At 42.5% G+C, this 15,385-nt stretch overlaps 1 long non-coding RNA gene across 1 annotated transcript in view; it reads right to left on the bottom strand.

Annotated features, from left to right (window-relative positions):
* LOC148186293 (uncharacterized) overlaps positions 1 to 13,912 on the bottom strand; it is a 154,093-nt gene extending 140,181 nt beyond the window's left edge. The window contains exon 1 of the long non-coding RNA XR_015774945.1: positions 13,818 to 13,912. This is a non-coding gene — a long non-coding RNA (uncharacterized LOC148186293). The remainder of the gene's footprint in view (positions 1 to 13,817) is intronic.
* Between the last annotated feature and the right edge of the window lie 1,473 nt (positions 13,913 to 15,385).

The following is a 15,385-nucleotide window of genomic DNA, read 5'->3' as shown; positions in this document are numbered from 1 at the left end:
GTGAGAACGGGCCGAAACTGCTCACAACAAGGTCTGTGGATTATCTTGAGTAACCAGGTCATGATTTATGGAAAGAGACATCGCTGTTGAGATTTTTAACAGTATTTTTTGGCGCTTTGAGCACCACAAGCTGAGTGCCATCCACTTTTGTTATACTGGAGAGAGGGCATCTCTGCTCCCGATATCTCCAACACTCAGTGACTCACACCAAAACAATCTAGACAGATAAGCAGCACTACAGGTGAGAGGGAAAATATGTACTTTTGATTTTGGGGTGAGCTGTCCTTTGGTTGCAGAGAGAAAAGAAGCTGAAGAATAGATATGCAAATACTGCGGAAGAAAGAATCTCAAGGTAAGAGAAAGTTGGACGGAGATAATAAATGTGAGTAGATTAGATCAGACAGTGAAAACCACATATGGGCGAGGAAAGTGGAGCTGCATTAGAAGTGCGCCTAGATACAAAAATAAACACGCTGAAGGCAAGAGAGGTGGTCTGATGCCAAAAAAAGAGGAGGGAAATAAGGGATAATGATGCAGCCAAGAAAGCTAAAAAGATGACATGCCTCAGACCATCAACAATTTAGAAGAACTGAGAGCATCCTCTGGAGGTAATATTTTCCTCTCTGCTTTTCACCTTTGTGTGGCAGGAATTATAGGTAAGGATTAATGAGGTAACTCTTTCCTGATTCCTGCTGCCATCTGCATCTTCAAAGGGATTTCACTGTGTAGAGGAGTAATCACGCGGGGGAGACGAGCAGGGAAATGCCTTGAAGGGATGTCAGTGCTAATTGTTTCCCATTTAGCCAAATCAAATGAGTTACATCTTATAGGGTTGTTAAAATATGACTGTGCTGTCAGATTCAATATGAAAGGGGCTTGATTGAACCCTCGGGGGTCATTGGCCCCCAGTTTGGAAATGTCTTGTTCAGGCTAAGAATAACCAGATGTCTTGATGCTAATATGTGGTAACTGACTGGCAACAGAGACATTGTGATATTTATAGATAAATATCTCGGGGTGGGGGGCAGCGATGAGAAATTATTAAAAAATAAAGTGATGGTAATAAAGACTTTGGGTATCCCTTTGAAACATGGGCAAATTTGCTTAATTTCTGTAAAAAACTTGGGGGAAAAAGCAATGAGCATTGATTAATACCAGTAAAAACACTAAATGAAGCAGTATCACGTTAAAAAAACTGGTGTTTTTATGTCGCTCTTGTCACGGAGGGGCTGCTATCTTATGATGGCCAATGCAAAAAAAGTTGAATGTCTCTATCAGTGTTTGATTTGATGTTCTGGCAATCTCTGTGCACAAGTACCTGCTCCCTCCATACACATAAACGGCTCATTTTAAGGTGAATATACATTAAAAAAAAGTTTGTATTAAATTACATTTCATTTCTGCCAATATTTCATTCTAAATCCTACTCACTGGACCTTTAAGAGTTTAAATCTAAAGAAAATTCACAGCAGATATCATCAGCAGCACAGACTAGGACACTATGAAAAATAGCAGTTTAGACATGATTATTAATGTAATACATAATCAGAGACTAAAATAGCTCTGGCTTTGACTGTTTTCATAAATATGATTATTACTGTGACAACGAGGGGGGAAGAAAAAAAAAACGCTGGGCTTAAAAGCGATCTCTCTTTTTGCCAGTGTTATTACATGTGCAAAAGTCACCATCAAACTGGATTAGGGGAATAGGATTGCGATGCTCGCCTTTGATCTGCCAGATTACAGTAAATCTTCCACGGCACAGAATGAAAAGTTAGCGCTAAAGAGAGAGACAGAGAGAGAGAAACAGAGACGGGGAGGAGGGGATTCTGCAGGGGCCCGACATCCATGCTGTCTCTCAGCTAAGCCGAATTCTTCCCCCCTCGCCTCGTGCTTCCAGGAGATTTGGTGTGGCTGTGATGTCTAAGTCCAATAAGACACAATCGGGACAGTTGCTAATATGGCGGCCGGGGAGAAAAAAAAAGGACGGGCATGGAGAGAAACGAAAAATACGAGCGACACCCTTCGTTAATGATGCCTCTGTTTCTTCCACCCCCGTGTTACATGCACTCAGCCATACATGTATGTGGAAAGAGATCAAATGTTTCTATGAGATAAAAGCTCACACCAGGCAGTCAACAACACTCTCACCACGCTCCCTAAAGGCTTTAATCTATGATATTATTTGATGTCGGTTGGGTGCAACCATTTCTAACAAATCTGATATGCTAGATCTGCGGGCTACGTCACAGCGCGGTAAGATTATCCGTCTGTTCAATCTGTGCGGGTGAACAAGGCTTCAAAACCGCTTTGCTAATTAACTCCAGAATAGGGATGTCACTTTCAGCTAATATTGCTTTGAAAGACTGACACTCATAATCCAGTAACTAACCGGTTAATTTTTAAGAAAAAAAAGAAAAAATACCTGAATATAAAAGGCATTTCTTTTAGTCCGCCACTCAGTCGCCTCGGGGAGCTTTGGCGACGCATTTCAAAGTGCTATCCATTTAGAGGTGTTGAAATTTTATGTATCAGTGGTTCCAACTGGTGAGTCGCAGTCCATTCTGAATGGACCAAAAGTCACTTGCGAATGTGTCCAATTTGTTAAAAAAAACACTTTATTTTGAAGTACAGTAAATTTCCGGCACAGAGCAGTTGTTTTGGAGTGCTGTTTCCTGCTGTAGAGTGAGTGAATAACAGACAGTTACTTAACAGAGACAGCAGACTTGCTCAACGACATGGCCAAAAGCAAATATGACGCTAAATATATTAACATATGTGGAGTTGAACAAACAAAATGTGGGAAAATGTGGACCTTGTGGCTGGACCAGTTAAGAACCGCTGTCTTATATTATTTTCTGTTGGCTTTGCTGACAGACGGCCGACAGCTGCGTTAACATGTGGAAACATGCCCACTGCCCGCTCTTTTCTCTACACCTTACCATGGACTCTTTTGCTTAAATCTAACAATATCGAACTCCTTGGCCTAATTCTAACCATCGTGGCGGTCCATGTTGGTTGCCAGGTGCTGTTTTGTAAACATAAGGAACGTGCTGAGTCATCCCACCAGGTGTATTTGTTGACATCATGGTAATGGCATCCTGGAGCATAAACAGCTGACGCATACACGTACCTAAAATGTCATAAGTAAACGCAGAAGGTCTCTGAAAGAGCGGCACCATGGGGTGGAGTGCCGTGCGGTAAACTAAAGTGAAGCAAAATTAACCTACAGTCCGACGCCTGTAACCAGTCAAAATTATTCTCCGCAATTAACCAGTTGACAGTTAAGCACTGACATCCCTGCTCCAGACGATAGTGAAGAAGTTGAGATCTGGCGAATCGGAGAACAAATGTCCTCCTCTCTTTACATCACCACCACCGCCATGTCAATCCTGCTCCGTCCTGCCACCTTGACAGCATGTTCACTTAGTCATAATGATGCCGTTCAAAACTCCCTCAGCCCCCCGTTCCTCCCAAGGAGCGGTAAGAGACCTTTCACACGACTATCTCATCTGCTCGGCTGTCGAGAACCCTGAAATCCTTCAACGATCTCGATAATGAACCTCCCTCCTGAGCCGGCCAGGAATTAATCGCCGGGGCGGCTGGGACGGATGGGAGACAGACATCGAGAAAAAGAGTGAAATAATCGTAAGGGTGTGAATGAGAGAACATGACATGTGAGAAAGAATTCAAGAGAGAATTTAGTGCCACGGACATCGAGTGCGGCCTGGAGAGTCCATTAATAATTGCTCAGAAATCCTGTCATCGCAAGGCTCCCCTTATTACACATGAGTCAGATGGTCCTATTACAAGCCGCCGCAGTGCTGGCGTCGCTCTGTCCTCTGGCTAACAACTCTGGACAGGCCCACTATCAATGATACTTTGGACATTAGATTAGTCATCAAGTCACAGGAAGTCAGGATGATTGCAATGTCCATCTTGATAAAAGCAGATGCTTTCCCACATCCTCCTACGCTCTTTCTTCTCTGTCTTCATAGCCGTTACTTTCTCTTTCTATTACTTGCTCTATGTCTCAATCTGTCCACCCAAATTTTATTTTCTTAATCATCTTTATTCCTTCCCTTCCTCTATTCCTGTTCTTTCTATCTTTCCCCCTCCGTTCCCTGTGAGTGTGTGTGCCCAGTGTGCAGGCTCTGGGGTAAATAGCTGGAAAACATTCAGACATTAATCAGCCTGTCGCCAGACAGCGCTGACATCACAGGCCCAGCAGGATAAACACACGCAGGCAGACACGCGGGTGCGAGTGTGCGCACACACACACTAACAGGTGATTTTTTTTTTTTCGGAGGCCAGCCCGAGACGTTTCTCTCTGCAGCTCTGCAGCAGGATAAACAGGTAATCAGTCTGGAGTGGGACACTAATTGGAACACGTACTGTATGTGTGCACGTACGCACGCATGCACAGAGATGCACGCACGTACACTTCTGTTGGGCTGATTTGGCCGGCTGCAGGAGGACAGTAAACAGAGGTGACCTCATGTTGGTGACCTAATAGGGTGTCCGAGGGGAAAATGTGTCCACAGGCAGGGGAGGCGGGGAGGTGTTGGCGCGGATAGTTGTGGTCGGGGTCTTTGTCGACATCGTGTACCTGTGTGGTTTCTCGACCTCAACTTTTGTTTAAACAAATGAGATATAACATGTTGAGCTTTGAACATGGCCAGACTGCTTCCAGTATTTATGCTAAGCTAAGCATGAATGGATTGAGACCATGGGCCCCTGCGTGCAAAAGCAAAAGGCCCCACCACCTCTCCTCAACAGAAGCAAGACAGACAGAGTTTGTGCTAGTTTTGCCTCTTTTTGTGTGGCTGATTTGCACGGCAAATTTATGTCTCTTTGTGGTTGTTTTGTGTCTTTCTGGGGTAATTTTGTGTCTCTTTGTAGTCATTTTGTGTCTCTTCAGGTAACTTTGCATCTTTTTTGGTTGTTTTGTGACTCTTTGTGGTCATTTCAAGTCCTTTCCTGACTGGTATGTGTTAATTTGAGTGACACTTTGCAGGTGAATGCCGTGGGGGGTGGGGGGGCTTCTGCTCGTAGGTTTGCCTCTAAAGTTTCTCTACCATACTAGGATAAGTTTGTAATACAAGACTTTGGACTACAATGACTATAATCCTTTACACCCACTATACAGCCAGACAGTCACGCCCCTGTGTGAAGAAGCAGATTCACTTCCTCACAGACTGTTGCTCCAAGAAACTTTCACCGTCTTTCTTTGTGTCTGGGATCGACAAGCAATCGTAAGCTTTCATTTTAATAACTGGATATGTCGTCTTGCATTTCTCTAAACTTCTTTCCATAAAACATACACTCTCTTTGTCACACACGTCTGTGCCCCAGAGACTCACACTGAGACTCAGACACACAGATGTTAACACGGAGGGTGTCAGAGGGTTGATGTGGTAAAGGCTGTGTCGAACAAAGAAAGATTCGGTCGCACCCCTCCTCCCCGCCACAAACGACCTGCCGGGGGATTATTTCGTAGCAGTTACGGGAAGGAAGATTTAGGGAGCAGACATGCACCTCACCTCGCACCTCCCAATCCCCAGCAGGCGCCCCTTTGAGACAAGGGTCCCAGCTCTGGTGACACAGAGAACTACAAAGGTTTCGCTACATCCGCCACGAGTGCTCAGCAAGCATACAGGCCCAAAAAGATGTACACAAAGTGAGCACGAAGGAACTCAGACGCACATACAAAAAAGCACCCGGGACAGGAATACGCAACTTGCTTTGCTCCGGGGCCACTTTTGCAAAATGAAAGGAGGCCAGGGGCCAGTCACAGCAGCCCCATACATGTTCCTAGGATTTTGAGATGTTTCTTTGGCACCTTATGTATACTGAAAGTACAAAATCAATCCCCAGTGTGAATCACTTCATTTTTATTGTGAATTAGAAAATGGTTGAGGGTCAGCTGGTACCCTATAGAGGGTCCAGTTCTTCCCGCGGTCAGTTGAGTATCACTAACTTAGACTGATATGAACACCCTCTCAAAACACAATTTTCTCAGCAAAAACATGAGAAATTTCCAGGAGGAGGCATTATTTTCTCTCTTTTCTTCACAATCCATACATTATTCTTTTGCCATCTCTCTCTCTCTCTCACTCCTGCCATTTCTCTCTTTCTTGCTCATAACTGTCCAATTACCTACAGCATCAATCTCCCAAAACACAGCCACTCAAATAGCTACTGCCATTATGAGCTATACATCATTACCTCTGGAAGAATGAGAGATCCTGTTTGGAGCATGACATCCCTTTATTCTGAGACGTGCAGGGATCAGGGACTGTGTGTACAATGTATGTGCATGTGAGAAAGAGACAGCGGGTACAGTGAAGTCTCAGAGGCGGCCTTCAGGAGCTGACAACGACTTAAATACATGCATACTGTAGTGCGTATTATTCAGAGGCATGCTAAATGAAGATGGCATTTAGACATCTGTAATTCTTCAGCAGTGCAGCAGAGTAAGGAACAATGCCCTGCGGGTAGAAACCACAAAAGCCCTTTCAATGAGGTGATGCACGTTTTACTGTATAATTGCTGAGATACCCAGTACACTTTCCCTTTTAGTCGCTCTCTCGCCTTCAGTGTGTGTCAGTTCTGTAATCATTTAGTTAGCAGAACAGACGTGTCAATTACGTGTAGACTGCTTGTGGGTGAGAACATTCACGTGTAACCATGAGTGTAAATATTTGCCGTTTTGTGGCAAATTTTAAAGATTTATTTTCCCCGTAAAATGCCAGAACTTGAGCTACCTTTTTTGTACATGCAAAAGTGAATGTAACTAATGTAATTACATGCACCATTTCTGACCCTTTTTTGTGCACTATTTGGTATATTTGTCCTTTTTTACCTGCACTGTATTGTGTACCAGTGAGAGGGACAGCTCAGAAAGCGCTTCCAGTGAAAGAGCCAGAAGAGAGAAAATGTCATAAGATAATGGCAATGCCTCTCACAGCATAAAAAGAAAATACTAAAATCAGGTTTTTCAACAGTCCTTTAACATTTAAAATGAATACAGATAGTTTTCTGGACTTTTTTTCAATCTAAAAACATAATGGCACATATCCAGGAATTCAAATGTATCTAAAGATCTCACCTCTGGCTGATTTAGCAGGAAAGATAACGATGTCTCGGTAAAAAATGAACACTTTTTGTCCACAATCTTGGACAAGCAAAGCAAACATATCTTTATAAAAAAAAAAAAAAATCTAAAAAAATCTGACTAAAATCTCAGTTAAAACAAAGCAAACAAACAAAAAACACTAATGCTTAAACATAACTGGATTTGTTGGCTGTTGTAGCGTGCAGTAGTCTGCATCTTGCCAAGGCGACACACCATCCACCAACCCGTCCACCTCGTGACAACTATACCAGCTCAAACACTACATCGCAGTATAAACATTGATATGATACATAAAACATACAACTGTAACATAGATTTTCCTCTGGAAACTGGGCTAGGTTTTATAATTCAGTTCCTATATTTCTGTCCAAAATGACACATTTATAGACGAGTGGGGACAGTGACAAAACAACAGGAGCTGTTTACAGGACACCCACGATGGAAACGACATGGATGAGAGCTCTGAAACTGAACCAAAACAGTAAAGTTGCAGAGCCAAAACAATGAGCTGAAAGATGCTCTAAAGCTCCACAGAGCTGAGGGGATAATTCTGTGTGGGTTCATCACTACAAGAAAAATAATACGCATGTGACCGAAAGGAAAACAGTGTCACAGTCGACGCCTGAGCTGTGAGAGAGTGATAAAATAGGACATAGATGTACGGAGCTGGCAGCCTGTGAGTTAGGGGTCTTAATCCGACACAGGCAGAGCAGCCAGGTCCTCATAAGGGCTCTTTTCATGGAACCGTGGGGCCTGGTGCTTTCTGGGGCCCGGGGTGCAGGGACAAGCCCCCGCTTCCCTCCCCCATCCAGACCCTAGTCATCCTCCTTCCACCCCCTTTGTGGGTCTTTTCCACTTTGATTTCATGTTTGCCCATCTCGTGGCTCGGAGACGGGGCGAGCAGAGACATTCCACAAAGGACCCCGAGAGACGCTGCCCCCTCCGCTTCCTGCACACCGCATATACATAATCACACACATCCTCACACGCACACAGCCTACATATATGTATAGGTAAATGTGTGTATCGACATAAACCTCTTGTTTCCACTCCCACTTAAAGAAAGAAAACCTGTGCCAATTTTACACAAACAAAGACTTCTTTCTGTTTCGCTTTCTGTTTTCGGGGGGTTTTCCGTGAGGCGCTTACAATCTCATGCACCTATTTGCTGACCTGCTCAAATTGCTGCATTTCGCCAGAAGGGGTGCAAATCTGTACGAGAAACCCAACCCTGTCACAACTTCTGGGCTGATGACAAACCTGGCAGAAACCACACAGTGGTCGCCAACAGTGTCAATTTTGTTGACGAAAACTGTGAAAAGTTTTTGGTCAACAACCTTTTTTTACATGATGAAAACGAGACATTGAGGAGTTAAAACAAAGATATAAAAGGGATAGTTCACCCAAAAATGAAAATTCAATCATTATCTGCTCATCCTAATGCCGATGGAAAGTCGGGTGAAGTTGTGTAGTCTACAAAATACTGTCGGAGGGTCACGGGGAAAAGGCATTGCACTCATCTCCCAAACAATTAAGGCAAATGGTGACCGTAAAAAAAACAAAACAAAATAAAATCACAAAATGTCTCTGTATTGCTCGTCCAAAGTAATTAAAGTGTCCTGAAGCCCCGTTGTGCCGAGTTGTTTTGAAAAACGTGGCTGGCGCCATGTTTTTAACCTTGTTGTAGCCTGTAGCTCACAGTGCAGGAGCAGCCTGACTATAATTAATCACTTAAAAAATGACAAAGACATCATGACTAAAATTATGGCAGATAATATTTACTACAATTTGACTAAAACTAAAAAGCATTTTAATCTCAAGATTAAGACTTAATCTAAAATAGCAACCAAAATTAACACTGGTCACAACTTCTGGACTGATGAATCCAGCAGAAACCACAGGGGGGTCCCCTCAGCTGTTTCTCTCTCCCCCCACAGACTAGCAGCCCGTCCCTGGCTGAGGGGTCCCAGGGTGTTCCCCTGAGGAGCCCCAGAGCTCTGGGTGTTAGTGTTGCCACTGGGGCTTTATAGACTCCCTACTGAGAGCATCTCCTTAGAACAGACAATGGGAGGCATTTATCCCCTGGGTGACCGTGCTGACCCCCTAAACTCACTCCCCTAAATCCGCCGGGCATGGACTGGCGGCTCCTTTCAGGGGGAGCCTTTCAGAAGGCCTCACAAAGCGGCCTGGCCCATGGGCAAGCCTCCTCAGCAATGCATCACTTATACAAGATAAAGAGCGGTAAGCAAGTTTGTGTCCTTCCATAAAATAATCAAATCTAGATTCAAAATGTTTCAGAAAGTGTTTTTTTTTTCACATTTTCAAGACTGTCTTCATAGCCACTGATGCTGTAAATTCACACGACAGCAAGGAAAACTCCATGGAAACCTACACTGACACAAACAAGAGAGTCAAACCGCTCCCGTCGAACACACAAATAAAAACATTTTCTATTTCCAGCCTTATTTTTTCTGCCTTTTCTCATCCTCCATGCTCTCCCCTTCCCCTAACCTTGTTCTCTCCTTTTGAAACACATCTCCCTCCTTTCAAACGCACTTCCTCTCCCAGTTTGCATTGTTGTCGTTTCTTCCCCCATTCCTCCTCTCGCTTTCACTCAGCACTTTTAATTCCACCCGCTATTTTCTCCCCGAGCCTCGGTGTGGAGGCGCCGTTTCAATCAGAGGGGGGTGTTTGTGTGTATGAGATTGTATGTGTGTGTTTGTTCGTGTGAGTGTGTGTGAAATAAGGGAGGGGCCAGAAAGAGAGAGGAAGAAAGAGAGGTTAATATATGTGTGTATATTTGTGAGCGAGTCGTTTTTTTTTGCTTGTGTGTGTCTGTGCCATGCATGTCTTTGTGCGTGTGATGGAGACGGAGTAAAGGGGTTTACCCTCCACTTTAGTTTATGCGTGTATCCTTTTGGGGACCCCCGCTGCAAGGAAGAGGCTTCCTTTCATTCTGTTTTTTTGCATTCCAATGCATCCTATACGCTCTGTAAGGCGCCGTTAAATGCGGAGAAAATAGGCCGAGTGGTATGAGTGAGTGATAGACGTCTCTATTCTTTTCTCCAGGCTCCTATTTATTGGCATTTTTTTTTCGAGCCATGAGAATCTGAAAATCACTATATTTGCGAATGCAGCATGGAGAGAGAACCCCCCACACGTCATGGTTTGTTACGTTCAAAGTCTGCGAATCGAATGGTGAGAATCAGCTCAGATTTGACAATCTGATGGATATCGTAGAAAGAAGGTCAAAATTTTAGGAATGTTATACTATATATTTGATATTTAGCCTAGTTCGAAAGAAAAACTGAAGTGGGAATGCCCAAAATAGCAAACATCACTAACTCTCACAGAAAAACTGTATGCCATGGATGTTTTGGGACCCTTACATGGCGTCCATTCATTTCAACCGAAAGTACTCGCTCAGCAAAATTAAGATTTCTCGCTACCTAGTTTACATCTGTGCTGTGTGGCCCACAACTAGGGACGTCAGTTTAGTGTAGCAAGATTCACCTACAGACCAACATACATAACCTGTCAAAAATATTCTCTGACGTTAACAGAACTACACAACTAATACTGAACATAATTAAACGTATAAAAGATACTATGTATATGTTCAAAGGAAAGACAAATGAAAATATCGCAATTTTACATGTCTTAATCTGCATGTGGGCACATATGTATATGGATGTGTGCATGTATTATTTGGATCAGATTTAGGATATCCTCAACATTTGTAACAAGAGTGGTTATTTTTCAGATAGCACTGTAAGGGGCGAATTTAAAAAAGAACTTTTGGTGCCGTTAAACCTGCATAAATAGGACAAAATCCTCAAAACATCCGCAAAGGGTAAAATGCTTCCTCCTCCGCACTGCCGAGGGAACAGCCCCGCTGCGCTCCTTTGTCATATGCACATGTTTCAGTAAGGCAGTATGCATACATTTGACACAAAATTGGCCCCTTTATATGCAAATGAACATCACTGCAAAAACAGCAAAATTCACAAAGATCAGTGTTAATAGACAAACACGTTTACACTGAAATTAGTGTCATGCAGTCTGGAAATTTCAGTTTTGTTTTTCTCTCCGTCATTGATCTGCCTGCCTTGTCTTGCTAGCAGCAAAAACAGTTTTTTATGAATTCACCCGTCATTGTAAAATTCAGTGAAAGGCAGAATGCAAATCATAAAAGTAGTTTCATTCACGCAGACAGGCCATCGTGTGTTTTTACATGTCTACCAAATCATGACCTGGATACGGTCCTAATTCAAATATACAGTATATTTGACATGAATACAAGTACTGTATGTAAATGTTTGTGCAAAACATGACATTTAAAAGGAGTGTGACTTTATCCTATTATTGTTAGTGCTAGGGTCAACCCTAGCCCTGAGCAGTTGACAAGCTAACTTTCATTTCTAGTCAATGAAAAGTTGCACAACAAGGGACAATCAGCCTTTTCCCATATATAAAAGTAAACAGACGGGATCAGATCTGTTTTGAATGAGAGCAAAGTCCCTCATGTTTCCTTTGAACGTATTTCTTTTTGGGTTTTTTTCTTCCACTGGTCTCAGAAAGGTTGTTGAGACATAACATGTGGTCAGGTCAGACAAACCGCAGAACACGCTTCTCTAAACAATACACCACCATGAGAACAAGCTGCCATCGTCCACACGATGGTAGCCACATGGGCACGTGTAAACAGAGGAACATGCACCCAAAAATGCTGGCTTCTGCTACACGAACTTTCGAGGAGTAAATAAACACACATCATGCCAAAGATTCAGTATCAGTTTGTTTTCACAAATCCCTTGAAGAAAACTATAAATGGGGTTGTTTGCAGCATTTGCATGTTCTCAGAGAATATGTTGGAGGAAAAAGACAAAGATATTTGGCCTTTTCTTTAGCCCTTTGAAATCTGAGTAAATCGGCTTGTGTTTTTTGACAGCATTAGGGAAAAGGCAAATAAGCAACAGAAATAAGCCAAAATTTTGAGAAAAAAACAGAAATGTTAAAAGGGGGACACCCACAAGCTCTACTAATAGAGCCATGAACAAAGGTCATGCTCTTGCAGCCGCTGCAGGTTCAATTCCAGCCGCGGCCCTTTGCTGCATGTCATCCCCTGTCTCTCCCCCTTTCACGCTTAACCTGTCCTATGGAATAAAGGCATAAAAAGCCCAAAAAATAATCTTTAAATATATAATTATGGCCATTATAAATACAGATTTTGGTCATTTTTCATCAAAAACATCAAAATCTACTAATTTCTTACAATTTGCATAACAGTTCTTGCAAAGTTGCTCATTGACCTTTTCCCCGTCTTTTTAAAAGACAGCACACCAACTTGCTCGGATTTCAAAGATTTAGATACCTGTGAAGGCATCTGAACGCAGCACAAGAGAAGTGATGCCTATTAAGAGACTGAAGAACAAAGAAAAAAACAGCATGTAATGTTGAGTTGCTTCACTCTCTTTCAAAGCTGATAACAGACCAAGTCAAGTGGAGGTGCTTTTTAAACTTTATCCCACTTTCAACAACATTTAACCTCAAAGGTTATTGTCATTTAGCTGGTTACTTTGAGGTTAGCCTTTGTGACAAACAGAGCTGAAGACTGGTCTTCACTGTCAAAGGCCGTATCAGAGTTCAGGTCCACAAATGTGTGTGCTTTGCTCTGACCTACGAGTGTGTGTTTGTCCATCTGCACGGCTCTGCTGTGTGTGTGAGCAGTGCCCTGACCCGACCCGGGGGGGTAATAGGTACACGAGGGTCAAGTATGCCCGGAGTGCAGAATATGTGCAGCAGGTTGTTGCGTGAAGTCTCGGTGGGTGCGGCGGGATAGAAGGCAGGTGGAGAGTCAAAGGGTTAAACTAGAACAGGTTGGTAAGAGTGCAGGCATGTATGTGGCACACAGTTGGTATCGACATGCAAGTGTGTGAAGTCAAAGGGGTCGGTCAGTTCTGAGTGTGTGGCTGTGCATTACTGCACGACATGAGGTCAGGGTTAAAAAGACACGGTTGTTTTAACCCTGTGAAATTAAGCGTTTGCCCTTAAGGTCTAATCCAGATTTTCCAAAAATGCTAGCATATGTCACACTGCGTGAAACTCTGGTATGGCCACTGAGAGTCAGCGCTGACAGATGGGAAAAGTCAACGAAGCAAAATCAGCAATTTCTTTCTAAGAACAGTACATATTTAGAAAATACTTGAAAACAAGTGAAAAGACTGGGAACTGTGTAGTACTGCATGATGGAGTCAGACCGTTTTTAACTTTTTCCATCATATCTGTAACCAGGAACATTAAGAAACATCTTTGTTAAATGCCACAATCATATAAACCAAAGCAAAACAGTCTTCACTAATGTACCTTTTAGTCTTTCTGCCCAAGTTGGCTACCCAGCTTCTCACTCAGACTCCAAACTGTTCTACCAAAACATTAACATAAGCCTGTTAAGCATATATGTGTTATTTTACAAACACATATTTCAACGACTACAATTGTTCCCAATTCATTCAGTTTGTTTTTGAAAGATCAGTCTGACACAAATAAATAACCAGACAGCATGACTAGAAACCTCATATTCTGCAGGAAAACAGTTAAGGCTGTAAGCTAAGCTAATTAAAATAAATATCTGGGTTTACTGGTGCATTTAAAAGAACTTCACTTGAACACAGCCTACCTTCGTGATGAAGCTCAGGCTCCACAGTGACAGCTGTGGTTGCGAGTCCCGTTCCTCATAGCCCACATCAGACACAACTGGCTGGAAGGTCACCTCAAAAAGAGATGAATATGGTTCAATCTAACGCACATCAAGACACTTTTTGGCATTATAGACTTGTACTGAGTGCAAAATTACTGTACAAACTCAAAACTTATTGTAAATGTGGCAATACTGCCAAGAGTATTTATAGCCACATCGCCCACACAAAAACAAAATAAAATGTGGCTTCTGTATTTAGTAGAAAAGGTTACAATCAGCATTAATTCCTGGGACAAATAACTCTGCAGTAGTTAGTTCCAAATTAATCGTCCGTAACCATAACATTTTCACTGGCCTCCACGCTGATTGTTTATTTCCTGACAGAAAGGCATGCTCATCTAATGGCAACAGGAAGGAGTCCGTTGCCTATTTTTAGTTATTTTTTCCACTTTAACCCTTAAATTGGGCAAATTGTCTTGATTTTTTGTTCTTTTTTTGTTTTTGTTTTTTTTTTCCCAAAAACATGGGAAGAAGGAATTGAACAACTTTAAAAGAAATGACACAAAAAATAGCAAAAAAATTGTAAAAAGTACAAGAAAATTACCACTCATAAAAACAAACTGATGAAAATTTTTTTAATTTTATTTTTTTAAGGGAAATGCCTTAAAGATGCTTAAAAATCAGAAAAAAATCAGTGAAATAATTTTAAATATATATAAAAAAATTATTACTCCTACTTTATTTCTCTGGAAATTTTAGCTTTTCTAAAACAAATTTTCTAAATGTGCCAATTTCCTGCCAAGTTGCTCATTGCCTTTTTGGAAAGAAATCAAATCAATTCGCTCAGTGTTTAAAAGTTGAAAGATTTGCGAAAGGTGTCTGAATGCAGCACAAGAACAGTGATGGTGATCCAAGTTTCAAAGGGTTAAAAAAAACCTACACGTAAGCACTCGTGGAAAAAGGGTTCTGTTCACCATTAAATCGGCTGGTTTCGAATACGCCCTTTCTGTGTAGCCAATGTGAGAATCTCTTTTTCAGAAACCTTATGGGAAGAGGGAATCGCTTGACTAATGCAGCACGAGCGCCCGCTGAGCTCACAGAGAAATGAAATATCTTCATCATGTGAATGAGAAGTGACAGTCATTTTTCCCCTCGACAGGGCCAACAAGCGTTGATGCAGCAGGCCTCACACAAACACCCTCGCTTCAGCACATATATCAAGTCCCCTCTAACGGTGGCCTGCCCAGCGGACGCTCGCCGAGCCCCTGAGTGGAATTTCTGCATTTACAATCATTTTCCACATTTCTCTCAAACTCGCCACACCTCTCTGCTGGCATTCCCGAGAAATCTGAGATATTCCTACAAAACCTTGTTCACTTACAAGTCATCGACATTTCACACTAACCAGGAGCACCAAGGATTCGGGCTCAAATTATTTCTGAACTATTAGCTGTCTCGGCAAAAACCTCGAGTGTTTCGATGCGAGCCAGCCACAGAGAGAAGAGTGGGAGTAGGTGGAGGCTGCATTCTTTCGTTTTCGGCCTATA

Source organism: Plectropomus leopardus, chromosome 19 (assembly GCF_026936395.1).
Source record: "Plectropomus leopardus strain MGB_pleo_1.0 chromosome 19, ASM2693639v1, whole genome shotgun sequence".
Taxonomy (NCBI): Eukaryota; Metazoa; Chordata; class Actinopteri; order Perciformes; family Serranidae; genus Plectropomus; species Plectropomus leopardus.
The sequence above is the reverse complement of the archived record's forward strand: the minus strand, read 5'-3'. Positions and strand labels throughout refer to the sequence as shown.